General features: G+C 59.6%; 1 protein-coding gene across 3 annotated transcripts in view; it reads right to left on the reverse strand.

Annotated features, from left to right (window-relative positions):
* Window positions 1–12,078, reverse strand: part of PTPRE (protein tyrosine phosphatase receptor type E) — a 116,567-nt gene extending 104,489 nt beyond the window's left edge. For 2 of the 3 annotated variants that reach the window (XM_053922469.2, XM_053922467.2), the window contains exon 1: window positions 11,649–12,077. The gene's annotated coding sequence lies outside the window, so the exon portion shown is untranslated. Of the gene's footprint in view, window positions 1–11,648 lie in introns of all 3 variants that reach the window. The other variant, XM_053922468.1, reaches the window with a different exon arrangement.
* Window positions 12,079–13,589: the final 1,511 nt, after the last annotated feature.

The raw sequence follows: 13,589 nt of genomic DNA on the forward strand, positions 1-13,589 counted from the left end.
GGGCCTCCAGGGCCAGGCATCCTGGGGACTCCTGGTCCCCATCTGGGCTTGAACCCCAGCCCTGCACTGCTGTCCCTGGGCCCACGGGTCCCTCTCTCCAGACGAGCCCACTGCTGTTCTCACGTCATGTGTCTGTCCGCAGGGAACATCCACAGAACAGACCCGGCACAGAGCAAGTGTGCCCCCAACACAGGCGATTACTAGCACTGCCATAGCCGTCACCCCCGAGGACGGGGCCCTTGCGAAGGGCGAGGGAGGGGACTGTCTCAATGACGGGCCAGTGTGGGAGTCACGCTCATTCTCTAACGTGTGTCCGAACCGCAGGTATTTACTTCTAGGTGCTTCGGGCGGGGTCTGCGTGGGCCTGGCTCTTTCAATGGTATTAGGCCCCAGAACAGGGGTTAGAGGCGCACACCCTGTCTGCCCCAGCCCCGCCACCTGCAAGACGGACGGAAGGGGCCCCTGCTGTGTGCCCCTGTGCGCAGGAGCTCACCACGGCTTCTCCTGAGACCTGCCCCCCAGGCTCGGCCCCGACCCCCGCCACGCTGGGCCTGCCGCTCTTACCTGCCCAGAACCACTGTTCTCACCTGGAGAAGCACCTGGGCCTCCCCTCCAGGGGAACCCTCTTTCTCACACCACTTAGCTTGAAGGTGGCTGCTGCCCTGAGCCTGGACCGTCAGACAGGACAAGCAAGCCCTGGCCGCAGTGCAAGGGTGGGCGAAGGCCAGTCGCCCACGCTGGCTCATCAGCGCCAAGGAGACTCACTTGGGGGACAGGGTGGCACCTGCTGGGAAAGGCTCTCTTCTGTGGGGGCAGGGAGGGGAGGAAGGGGTGTGAGTGGCAGCTGGGGGAGCTGCAGCAAAGAGCCTGTCAGCCTGAAGGACAGAGAAGGCAGGGCCTTGATGGCAATGTTGATGTCCGCATCCAGCTGTTCTCGAACCTTCAGTGACCTGGAACCGTGTTTCCATCTCTCAGGGCCCTAAGCTCCCTGATGACACGGAGCCAGACCCCCCCGCACCCGGCATGTGTGGTGCCGCACAGCCGTCCTGGGCACTGAGGGCCCTCGGGAGACGGGGGTCCGTGAGAGCAGAGGTCATCCTGGACTCAGGCACAGACTCTGGGGCAGACCTGCCCATCGACGGCACCCTGGTGGGTGGCAGCTGCGGCTGCCATGGGGGTGGCTTCCCTCTGCACTGACACTAGGGCCCCCCACCGGCTGGCACAGGGCTCCGGCCACGTGGGGACTGGTGCTCTCACCAGCTCCCTAGAGGCACGCACCTGGCTGGGGCACACAGTGGACCCCAAACCAGACTCAGGGGCAGCACGGGGCTCAGCCCATGGGACTCCTGTTTCTCCAGGGGGCTGAACCAGTATCCCATATCCTTTGCTGACCAGGGTTGAGGCTCAGGCTGCCAGACAGCGATCCCTTCACAAGTTTCCTGCACGCTCTGACCGTCCATCAGGTCCACGCCATTCACACAGCTGCGTCCCCCCACCGCGCCCACCGTCCCTGTAGCCATCAGCTCAGGGCAGTCACCCTGGTGAGCAAGGCCACGTCCCCACCCTCCGAGGCCAAAAGTAGACACAGCACGCCAAGCCTGGCTGCTCCGATGTCCAAGACGCCAACCAGCAGGTGAAAGCGTAATCCTTTCAGAACACAGCAACCGCTGCTGTGCTGGAAAGGGAGAAACCCACTGCAAAGTAAAATGAGCAGGACCGTGGTCACCGGTTTCTGCCGGCACTGCGCACCCCTCCAGCCTGTGTGTTCTGCCTGACAAGTCACAAACCACTGCTAACAAAAGCACGCTGCACACAGAGCCTACACAGGTGGCTGCCTTCTAAGATACCTCCTGGACACAGCTGCTCGGGCACAAAGCACCCTCCGAGGACCAGGCTGGCGTGACCGCCCCCGAGCAGGTGAAGGACGGAGGGCCAGCAGGGAGGCGTGCCATCTCATCTCCGGGCCCTGCCGGAGTCGGCACGCATGTCACCTAAACACCTGGAAAACCTCAAGATGCAAGCAGACGAGGGGCCTTCTACCAAATACAAATAGTGTGTCAGCCACGGGACAGGGGACGAAGGGGTCAGTCCACCTCAGGGCGGCGAGGACAAGAAGAGGTTCCGTCTGGGTCAGGACAATGGTCCAGGAGCATGGCCCAGCGCCCCTCCCCACCTCCAGTTACAGCTGGAACGCACGTGACCCTAAGTAGAGAGATCAACTTCTTTGTCAGACTTGTCAGAGGGATCGCCGATGACGCAAAAAGGTAGGATTCAGCTCTGCTTTGGGGCAAAGAGAAAGGCTGGCACAGGAAATGCCCGTCTTGTTACCCGGAAACACAGAGGAAGGTGATAGAAAACTGGAAACGAGGAACAGCGTTTTCTTTTCTCGGTGATGTGTTTAAGGGCGGCTCTGTGGGGTGCAGGGAACTCAGCTCCCTGAGCTCACAAACCCAGCTGGGCGGAGCCAAGTACTGGGTCAGCCCTGGGCTCTGCTCTACCCAGAACGGTCCTCCTGGGTGGGTCAGGTGAGTTTGTACAATGAAGGGAGAACATGAATTTTTAATGCCATACAGTTGGGGGTCTGGTTGTCGATTCTGACCACTGTGACCTTCCAGGGTGGTTTACAGCCCGAGCGTCCCCAGTATAAGTCCCCTCCCCACAATGGAGACTCGGTTCTTTCAGCCTTGCCCCCTTTTCTACCCCTTCAGTGACCATCTTTGCTTCCTCGTAGATCTTCCCCATTTTAAAAGGAAACTGTAGCCCTGGCTGCTGTGGCTCAGTGGATTGAGCACTGGCCTGCGAACCAAAGGGTCACTGGTTTGATTCCCAGTCAGGGCACATGCCTGGTGTGCAGACCAGGTCCCCAGTAGGGGGTGCACAAGAGACAACCACACACTGATGTTTCTCTTCCTCTCTCTCTCCTTCCCTTCCCTCTAAAAATAAATAAATAAATATCTTTAAAGAAGTTAAAAAAAAAAGGAGACTTTAAATGTGGTTCTCTGAGCTAGACTGAGGTCTTTAAGACGAGCACCCAGAGAGACAGCAGGACGCCTCCCAGTCTGTGCCTGTCACAGGCCCGCGGTGACCGTGTGACGCTTCACGAGCCCAATCCCACCACACACGTCCTACAAGCCAGCCTCTCGGACGACAACAGCCAGCATTAAATGAGTCTTTCCATGCTATCTTATCAGGAACACTGTCCAATCCCCACGTATGTACCTGGTAAACCGATTTCAACAGAAAGCAAGGCGAGCTGTTAGCACAGGGCGGCACAAACAATGTCACTGCCAGTCTCATGATGGACAGAATGTCCCCGCAGAGCCAAGTGCTGGCGTGTGACATCTCCGCTTGGATCCCCCAGTGCACCTCAAGTCAGCCCCAAACCTGGACAATCGGCATCCTTTAAACTTGCACCTGGTCCCGGGGCATGCCGTCTCCCGGGCTGAGAACCTTGGGGCCTTGGGTAGATAATAAGACTCTCCGGAAACTACTTAAACACAAAGCTTGCACCCAGGCATTTTCTACAGAATAAACCCACAGCCTTCTTTACGACCTCAGAGGGGCCCACGGCCTCTAACAGGTCCAGGCCTGTTGGCCCACCAGACAGCACACAGACTCTGACGGGCCGGAGAGGACCCCAGGCCTCTCCGCCTCTCTGGTCCCCTCATCTCCATCCCAGGCTCCGGCTCCACCCACACACCTGCTCTTCCCCAGGCAGGTCGAGCTACACACTGCTGCTGAGCAAGCACATGGAAGCCCCCTCTCTGGAATGTTCCAGCCCTGCTGGCTGACAAGAGAACACCCAGAAGAACCCAGCCTGCTCTATCTGATGAAGCCCTTCCAGGCACCGCCCCCGCCCCAGTCAGCAGCCCCGCCCACCCCTGCGGCCAGCATCACACTTCACACACCCCGGAAGTGGTGATATCTGCCTGGGGCACCCACAGGACAGCATCCAGACTTCTTTTTGGTAATTTCGGTGGTAAACACAGTGGATGTACACTGTAGGTACTCAATACATGTATAACATTTCAATTTCCTTCAAAATGATCTCACAGACTCTTTTAAACACTCCCCATGTTTGATGAAAACCAAGAAATATCCTTCATTGTCGGCAAGCCACAGACAGGCCTAACTTGGCACAACGCAGTGCAAAATTAGTAAATTTCAGGCGCTTGCTTTTTTCTATTACATCGGGCCAAAACCGGGACTTCGCTCAGAGGAATGGAAATGGGCAGACTGATACTATCTCCAACAGATGACTGAACTTGAGCTGATGTTCGCAACCCTGGCAAAAAGTAATTTATTGAATTACTGGCGCACTTACTAAGGCACGGCCCAGGGCTGCAGCAGAGGGAGAAGGCTGAGTCCACCGCTCTCGGGAACCCAGGCGGGGTTGTGGCGGCCAAGGATTTTCGCGCCTAGTGCTGGAACCTGCAGCTGCTGGTGAAAGTGAGGCCGCGCGGGGAGGCAGAAAACCAGCGCTGATTGCAAGCAACGGTTTCACTAGTCACAGCGCAGGCTCTGCGGTGAAATAACGTGGCTGCAACGGAGAGTGTCTTTTGGGCAGCGAACTCTAGAGTGCGGTAAAGGTCGCAGGGGGTTCGCTTTACGAAGGTAAGAGGTCAGGCATTGCGTTGTCTCTGGAAGAGCATTCGAATGTTTTCCAGTCGTTACAGCCAGTGCCCTGGGGTGACCTTTTGTTACCCAGAACTGAGTCACTGTAAGTCCTCAGAACCCTTGGATGTAGCAAAAGGGCACCAATACTCTGGCATTTTGTTCACTCACACTGATACCCCCCCACTACTTCCGCCCCCGACCACTGCCGCCGCCGGCACCCGTCCTCGTGAGAGAATTTCTGTTTCGGAGACTTGGAGTGTCCGGTGCTGTCACTCCACATGTTGTCGTAAGCAAGCACACGCCGCCCCTTTGGTCTCTGAAACTGTCCCAGGCCACGCAGGGGCCCAGGGCCCAGAAATCCATCCTGGGTTCAAAGGGAATTTGGGGGTGATGAGGACTCTACGTGGAACCTTAAGCAAACTCACTGGGGCTGGAGGGCCTGAGGCAGGAGCTAGGGCCGGTGACAGAAGCTCTCGCAGCCTGCGTGACTGCGGGACCCCTACAGGCAGGCCTCCGTGTTTACCATAAAGCTCCATCGCTCCAGCATCCCTTCCCCACGACCCCCGTTCCCTCCTGTAAATACCCTCCCCTCGGCCCCAGGCCGGGGCGTGAGCATGGCTGCCGCAACCCTTTCTTTCCCCCCAGTAAACCCTTTTTGGGGATGAAACACCTAGTCGAAGTAATTTCCAATCAACAGAGTCCTCTTCAGCTGACAGACACTGGGAGGTAGGATTTCAGCACCCGAGAGGCTCAGTCAGTCCATCTCTCTCTCTCTCTCTCTCTCTCTCTCTCTCTGTCTCTGTCTCTATCTCCCCCCATCCTCCATCTCTCTTCCTCTCTGTCCCTGTCTGCCCCCCGTCTCCCTGTCTGTCTCTGTGTCTCCCCGCATTTGTCTGTCTGTGAATGTATCTCTCTGTCTCCCCACCCCTCCCGCCCATCTTCACTCTCCTCCATGTGCAGAGCAGCACGGAGCTGGGCTGGAGACGGGGGCGGTCCGAGAGGAGCCGGACCTTCTGCGGGAAGAGGTCTGTGTCGACAACCAACCTCTTATCTGACTTCATCGGCAGGTCTTTCTGGAATCTACAAAATGTGCTGAGCCTTCTGTAGGGGGGGTTTACTATACCCCCCCTCCAAAGACCCTTCTGTCTCATCTCAGAAACTCCGAGCCTTTCACAGCAGGTGTGTTCTGTAACACGTGGATTGCTGCCGAATGGCTCAGGGCCAGCCAGTCCTGGGAAAAACTGGGGTGAGGAACCTGTCCACTGGTGTCCCTGAAGCCCCTCTGAGCCCTGCTCCTGCTCTGCCCCCTGTACCATGCACCCCCAGCCCCCAACAGGAAGTGAGGCGGCACCAGACTCAAACATGAGCACCCCCTGAGGACAGCCCTTACCGGAGATGGATTTCCACCTATGCTCCATCTCAAACAGCAGGATAAAAGCATTATCCTATGCCTAGAACCCAGGCACAGACCGCTGGGGGAGGCGGGGGGAGGCCTCAGGACCTGAAATCATGCAGGTGCGTGTCCACCTTTGAGGCTGGCCCTTCTGAGCTGAGAAGAAAGGAAGGCAGAGCTCCAGGAGTTCACGAGGAACCTGCCGGGACAGGCACTTCCACGTGCAAGGCTCTGCCCCCGAGAGCACGCCCAGCCCTCTGAGGACACCGGGGCGTGTTGGCACAGGAGTCCGGGCTGAGCCCGCAGAGAGACGGCTGAACTCTGCCGGGCTGACCCGCGAGAGCCCTGTTCCAGGGCCACCAGAAAGCACTCAGCTCTTCTGGAGGGCCGGTCAAACTGGAAAGGCTCGGTGCCACGGTCACTTAGAGTAACACGTGGTCAAGTAGCTGTGAGAGAGGACGTTCAAAAATCTCGGTGAAGAAGAAAAATGGAACTAATTTCCTCCCTAGTACAAAAACTAGAGACTGAGGCCCAGCTGGGAACATCCACATAGATGGAAGGACATTAACAACCCAAACTGCTGCCTGCATTTGCAGGGTGGGGACTCAGCGACTGGCCCTGGGGACAGAGCATGCGTGGCAGAGGACAAACCAGCACTCAGACCACTGACGCCTTGGACTCCCATCCTGCGCGCCCTAGGCTCCCGGTGCGAGAGCCCGAGGCCTGGGTCTCCACGCGCCACCACGATCTAGCCGCCTGATGGCTCTGTCTGGGAAGCGGCGTTGTCCCCATTAGGACGGGGAATTAGAATACCCCATTAGAATCGCACCTGGTTATCTGATACGCCAGGTAGTAACGGGCTATATTAATTGGACATTGCTGATTGTATTTGAAATGTTTTAAAATAGACATCCTTTAAAAATATTTGTTTGGCACTGACCGGGGTGGCTCGGTCAGTTGGAGCGTCATCCCCTGAACCGAAGGGCCATGGGTTTGATTCCCAGTTCGGGCACATGCCTAGGTTGTGGGTTCGGTCCCCAGTCAGGGTAGGTGTGGGAGGCAGCTGATTGAAGTTTCTCTCTCACATCGATGTTTCTCTCCCTCCCTTCCTTCCCTGCTCTCTAAATTCAATGGGCATGTCCCTGGGGGAGGGCAAACAAAAATGTGTTTGGTCCCTGTTTCTCGGGGACTCAATATAAAAGGACACGTGTATTATTTTCAGGAAACACATGGTGAGCGTTTTTTATTTCACGAGCGTAATCAGCCCCTTTGAAGTGTTTGTGCAGTTGAAGGGAAGACATGAGGCCCACACTTCTGGCTCCGAGCCGGCCGCTGCAGAGTTCAAAGGGGCTGTGTGAGCCACTTCAAAGCTCCCTGGCACAGCACCTGGACAGGCGGGCCTGGACAGACCAGGTCTGGGGGACAGGAGGCAGACCCCAGAAGAAAAGGACGCTGGCTCGGTAATCCCCAAGGCAGGGATCTCCCAGGCCGCACTGGCAGGAGCCCCTTCCCCTCCCCCACCCCCCTACACCTGCGTCTGCTGGAGGCGGCAGGACCTGTGCAGCTCAACCACAGCCCTTTCCCTCAGGGGATGAGGGGGGTGGACCCGCCCCCAGCCACCCAGCATTTCACCTGAGTTTGGAGGAAAGTGCGAGTGACAAAGCAGGAAGTTAACCCTCCAAAGGGAACATTTGGTACGTCTGGGGTCAGCATCTGAAAGTACCCAGGAGCCTCATCCCACTGTGGGTGACTGGGTCGGCACCCAGGGCAGAGAGAGGGACGTGGCCTGTGGTCCAAGCCCAGGAGAGCCATGGGTTCGGCCGTGCACAGACCCCAGCGCTGCCTGGACATCAGTCAGCCGACCAGAGTGGGCGTGGGCTCAGAAGTGACCGCGCCTCTCTTTTCAGTGCTAAGGAGCTTGAAATGCTGAGGAGTTCCGGGTGGTCTGTAGCTCTGCAGCTATTATGGTCTAGTCTGCTGGCCGTCCCACGGACCCTGGGTTCCCACAGCTGGTGTGAGCCCACGCTGCTTCCTGGCGCTGGGGCTGGCTCACTTTGGTGCCTCCTGGCACAGAGCCTGCTTTAATGCAGCCCACGGGCCCAAGGTGATGAAGGGCATCGAAGCTTGCGTTTGTGCCTCATAAGCTACTCTAACGCTGAAGAGTCCACCGTGCGTGTCAAAGAATGGATTTATTCGTGGGGCACCACTAAGCAGTGACCTCATGAGGCTGAAATATGTAGTCCTGCAAAATCTGCATAATCATTCAAATTATGCTGCAAAAAAGTGACCCAGCATGCCCTGTGGATTTGACCCAGCAGTGTGGGAGGCGTGCAGAAGGCTTGTCCCCATCAATGTGGGTTTTGGCTTTGCTCATTTATCTGTCCGAACTCTCCTGGTTCTCTCTGCAGTTCCCAGGCTCCGGCACGTCAGGGGCGTGATGACCGCGGCTCGCTGAGTGCCAGGCATGTGCCTTGCACTTGCTGTGTGTCATCGGCCACTCTCGCAGCAGCTGTGTGAGGTGCAGAGTATCGCTCCCGTGGCAGAGCCACTGAGGCATGGATCCTGAGTGTCTTAGCCCAAGTCACATGGAGCCAGGATTTCAGGGGATCCATACTCGAACCCCACATCCACACCCTCAGAGACACACCTTCCCTCCTAAAAGCACTGGCCGCCTGGGCAAGGAGAGAAACTATTTGAACAAGTCAACTGGAAATCAAAATAGAACTGGTAAGGGCTCCGGGACAGGTACGAAAAGGAACTAAAGCCAGAGAGATTTTCTTAAAGCGGGGGGGGGGGGGGGGGGGGGGGGGCAGGGGGGGGCAGGAGGCTTGTGGAGACTGAGGTATTTGAAGTGGGCCTGGGGGCACAAGTAGGGGTCCCTAAGTTGGAGATAAAGGGCAAGGAGGCTGAGCAGGCTCCACCCCTGAGGATCTATTGGGGTGTCTTCGGGGTGTACCGAGCCATGGGCTCACTAGGGGAGACAGCATGTCTAAAGCCTGGAGATGCCCTTGGAATGCCCAGTTTTTCCCTGGTGATAATCACACGTGAGAAGGCCAGTCTTTATCTGAATGGATACATTCGTTCCTGTTTCAACAGCAGAATCTCAGTGAGGACAACTCGAATGCTATAAAAGAAAAAGACTCATCAAGGAGAGGAGGGGAGGGCAGCGCTTCGGCGTGTCTCCTCGCTGCTTCCAAACCCGCCTCCGTGGGAGGTCCCCGAGCACTCTGTGGTCCAGCACGGTCACTTTAGCCAACATGTGCGGCCTCTCCCGAAGAGCTGGCGCTGTAACCCCGCCACAGACCTCTCTCACGTGTCCGCGATGCCGTTCAACCTGCCACACCAGCGAAAACGGGTGGCTGCCCCCCAACACACCGACACCCACTAAAAATACACCAGCTCATCTGCTCCGGCAGACGCGCACCTAAAATGTCTCACTTCCTCGCTCCATCATCTGCCTGAGGACAGCTGCCGTGCGCCCACTGTCAGGCCCTTGGCTGGGTGCTGAGGACACAGCCTGCCCTTCGGGAAGCTACAGTCCAGCGTATCTTCGCACAGCAGGCTGCAAGCCGGTGCCCCGGAGGATAAAGAAAATATTGGGAAGAGTGTGGGGCTGAGCGGGCAGAGACCACACATTTGATCTGGGGCCTGCTGAGTTGGGCACCTTTGATACCCCAGGAGAGACGTGAAGGGGGCAGCAGGTGGGCACGAGACTTGCAGAGGACCGGTCTGGGCCAGAAGTGTGCCTCGGACTTGGGAGCAGGGAATTCTGAGGAAAGGGGCGCCTGGGACGGCGGTGGTGGCGGTGGGGACAGAGCCAGGAGGGCCAGTGGGGGCATGGTTTGGGGGAGGTGTGTGTTGATCAATTGACATTCACATTTCAGCTCCATTACTAACCCCTGTCAACGACGGCTGAGTCCTCACACATCCACCTTCAGTGCGGCACCTGTGCACCCCCATACGCGCCACCATGCTCCCTCCAGCCCCTCTCAGGGTTGAGGGACTTTCATGTGAACCCAGGAGGGAAGGGGTCACCTCTGGGTCAGTCCTTCCGGCTTCCGTGGAGATACTGGCCCCAGAAGCTCATCTCTCAGCCAGCTGTCCCTGCACGGGGGGTGAGAAGTGGCCTCCGTGGTTGTGGTTTTAAACCTAAAAACATCCTGATTCATCCAACAACCCGGCCTTTTTCAGAGACAAATCTAGTCCCAACCTCACGTGGACACAGGGAGAGCCAGGTGTGGAGGAGCGAGGGTGCTGATTCACGGGCGTCACCAACTCTAAGAAGGAAGACTTCTGCCCCCAGCCGAGGTCATGGTCAGAGGCGGGGCCACCATGGGTCCTTCTCACTGACAGCACAGCCCCCACCTTATGGGCTGCCTGTCACCACAGGGCCTTTTGCTCCCTGAAGGCTGGGGTCCTCTGGTCAGGAAGTCCAGGCCCCTCCCCTATTCTCACACAGAGCTCTGCCCCATACCAGCCAGGGCCACCTGCACATACCCCAACATTTCTCCCCTCCCTTGGCTCAGTGCACTGGTTTTGGAAGGCAACTCTCCCCCACCCCCAACGCATAGAGTTCAAACGGGCATGGGTTTTTATTTTGCAGAGGCAGGAGTTCACCCACCTTTGGCACACAAAAATGCCCAGGCACCCTGGGTCAAAGAGCACCCGAGGTCAGGAGCAGACTGGACGTGGACACAATGACTCTAAAACACGGGCCCATCCTTTGCTGGTGTGCAACGTCTCCCACTCCAAAATGAATGGAAGCCCAGAGCCCCACTCTCCTTTCCTCGGTCCCCAGCTGGGACTCTGAGAGAGTGGTCCTCACCCACGGCAGGCAGTGTCACCGTCTGACCTTTCTAGAACGGCCTGCCCGGCCAGGAAGGAATTTAGGTCAGGCCAGCAGGTCACACGGGGCTTGGCTCTGCCTTTCCATCCTGTGGGCTGTGGTCGGGCTTCCCCAGATGGTACCGAGGAGCCGGCAGGCTTGGCACCGCACTGACCGATCAGCCACAGGTCACCGCGGCGAGGCTGTAAATCCTGGCAGCCCGCCTGAGCCAGCGGGGCCTGCTCCCTCCCTGAGCCCCCAGCTGCACCCGACTGGGCTCCCCCACCCGCCCGGAGTGCACGGGGCGCGGGACCACCGGGCAGCATCCCAGCTGCCGCTCCCGCCCCTCCGGAGTTGGCGCAACTCCGAGCCACTTTCTCAAAAGGCTCCTGTCCCGATCCCGGCGAGCGCGGAGCCCCAACACACCCGCAGGCATCCCCGCTGCTCTCGCCCGCTTCCACACACACGTCCCTGTCGCCGTCCCCCTGGCACCGCTGCCACCGGCAGACACACGCTCTGCTGGCCCGTTTACCGAGAGCCAGCGCGAGAGCTGCCGATGTGTCGCCAAGTTGGGCAGCGGGCTCCGGGGACCTAAGCCCCAGGTCGCGCGGTCCCCAGCCGCTGGCACCGGGCGCACCGCGGTTCCGGCAGGGACGCTGCTCGGGGATTCGGCACCCCGGCGCGGCCCCTCCCTCCCGCGGCGGTGGCCGAGGCGGCGTCCCCGGCCTGTTCCGGCCGCCCTGGGCGCACGGCCACTGGGAGGGGCGCACCCGCTCCTCCCGCACCCCGCCCGCACACCGTGCGCGCGCTCACCTCGGGGGGGCTGGTGCCGGGGTGCCGGTCCCTCCGCCGCGGCGACTCCGCATCTCCCGGGCGCTCGCCCGCCGCCCACTGGGGCGCCCTTCTGGCCCCGCCGGGCGCGAAGGAGGGTGGCGAGGACGCACAGAGGCCGCGGGCTCGGGGCGCCGCCTCCTGCCGCCCGCACTCTGGCCGCCGGCCTCCCGCAGCGGAGCAGGAAATTTGTCCGGCCGGTCCCGCCGCCTCCTCAGCTCCAGCTCGGCCTTGGGCTCGGCGGCGGGGGCGGGGGCCCGGCGCTGCGAGGAGCGGGGGCGACGCCTGGTGTCCGGCGCCGGGAGCGCACCCGGGCGCCCGCCCCACCTGCGGCCGCGGCTGCGGCTCGGCCCGGCAGGGATGACGGCCTGAGGCCTGAGACGCCCAGCCACCCTGGAGGTCGCTTACCCAGACCGGTTCCCCTTCCCGGAGACCGTGCCCGGGTCCCCACTGCCCGGACCCAGGCGCGCAAGGAGGGAGTCAAGTGTGACAGGCACTGTTCCAAGCAGGGAAAGGCCCTTCCCACCCAACCTCGGCTCTGGGCACCAGGAAGTGACTCGGCTGGGGTCATGCAGGCGGTGCAGGGCACCCGCGCCAGCCACTGGTTCACAGAAGTAGGGAGACACTGAGCTCTCCCAAGCCTGTGTCCCCCTCCGAATCAGGGTGCTCACTTGTGGACGTTGAAAAGGGCTTCCTTGTCATTAAGGCAGTATCTGGCAAAGTGAAACACACCTGTTGTGTTCTGGGACTGCTTCCCAGGTGGTCCCCTGTAAGCTATTTGGGGAGGTGTTAGGGTGAGGGATACTCCAGCAGAAGCGCAGAAAGGATGGGCGTTGTGCCATCTCGGTTCCGAACCGCCCTCTGGGTTGGTGGGAGGCCGGGCTGATCTCAGGAGGGGTGTGATTGCCTCCCTTTGGCAGGAGCCTCCACATTAGGGCTTGTGAATGGCAGTCAACTGTTACCACACCTGGGATCCCTAGCCAGAAGACAATTCCTGGGACACCTGGGGACAGAGCCGCCCACCCCAAAGACTGAAGAGCAATGGGCGCCGACTGGCTGAGACCACCACAGATGACCAGTCCAGGCTGTGGTGTCCCTTCCACGGGGTGAAGAGCCGAGAAACCAGTGGGGAACTTGACCCCAACCTCCCTTCCACAGGAACATGCTGTCCCCGGGGGGTCTTGTCCAGCTCCGGGGCTTCAAACAGTGCCCACACACAGGGAACCCAGAGAAACGTGCCCCTGGGACTGCTCGCCAGGCACCAGCACTGCTGCTTGTCTCCGAGGCGCAGGCCCAGCTCCCGCTCTCCAGCTCAGCTCTGGCACAGCCCCCCTCCGCTGCTGCCTCTGAGCTGTCTCCAAGTCCACTGCCAGCCAGCTGCCCGGGACCCCTCGAATGTGTGCCCTTTTCTCCGGCCCACTGCCTTCATCTCTCTGCTGATGGCCATGGCCCCCCAGTGTCGGACCCAGCCTTTCCCAAATGATCCCTTCTTCACACACTATCCGGGGGGCCCTCAAAATGAAACCAGGTCAGGCCAATCCCCTGCCTGAGAGCCTTCCTTCAGAATAGAACCCAGACTCCTGGGAGGCTCCGCCTGACGTCTCAGCTGCTCCTGAGCCTCCCCCCACCCCTTGGAGCCTTCCCTGGGTATCAGAGGCAAGCATGTCCCAGCGGGGGTAGGGGTGGAGGGTGGGGGTAGGTCTTCCCTCTCTGTACCTGCCCCCACCTGCTTATAGACCCTCTGGACTCTCTCAAGGTATATTCACCTGTTTGGTGCCAGCTCACCCCTTCTGCCTCCCTGCCCCTCCCTCAGCACTGTGCACTCCCAGACTCGGACCACCCCCGACCCCCGTCACCACCTCTCCTCCATCACCTATCTGTCTAGAGCTCTGGACACAAAGCCCAGAGCCAGGAGGGGCTCAG

The sequence above is a fragment of the Desmodus rotundus genome, chromosome 4, assembly GCF_022682495.2.
Source record: "Desmodus rotundus isolate HL8 chromosome 4, HLdesRot8A.1, whole genome shotgun sequence".
NCBI classification, from domain to species: Eukaryota; Metazoa; Chordata; class Mammalia; order Chiroptera; family Phyllostomidae; genus Desmodus; species Desmodus rotundus.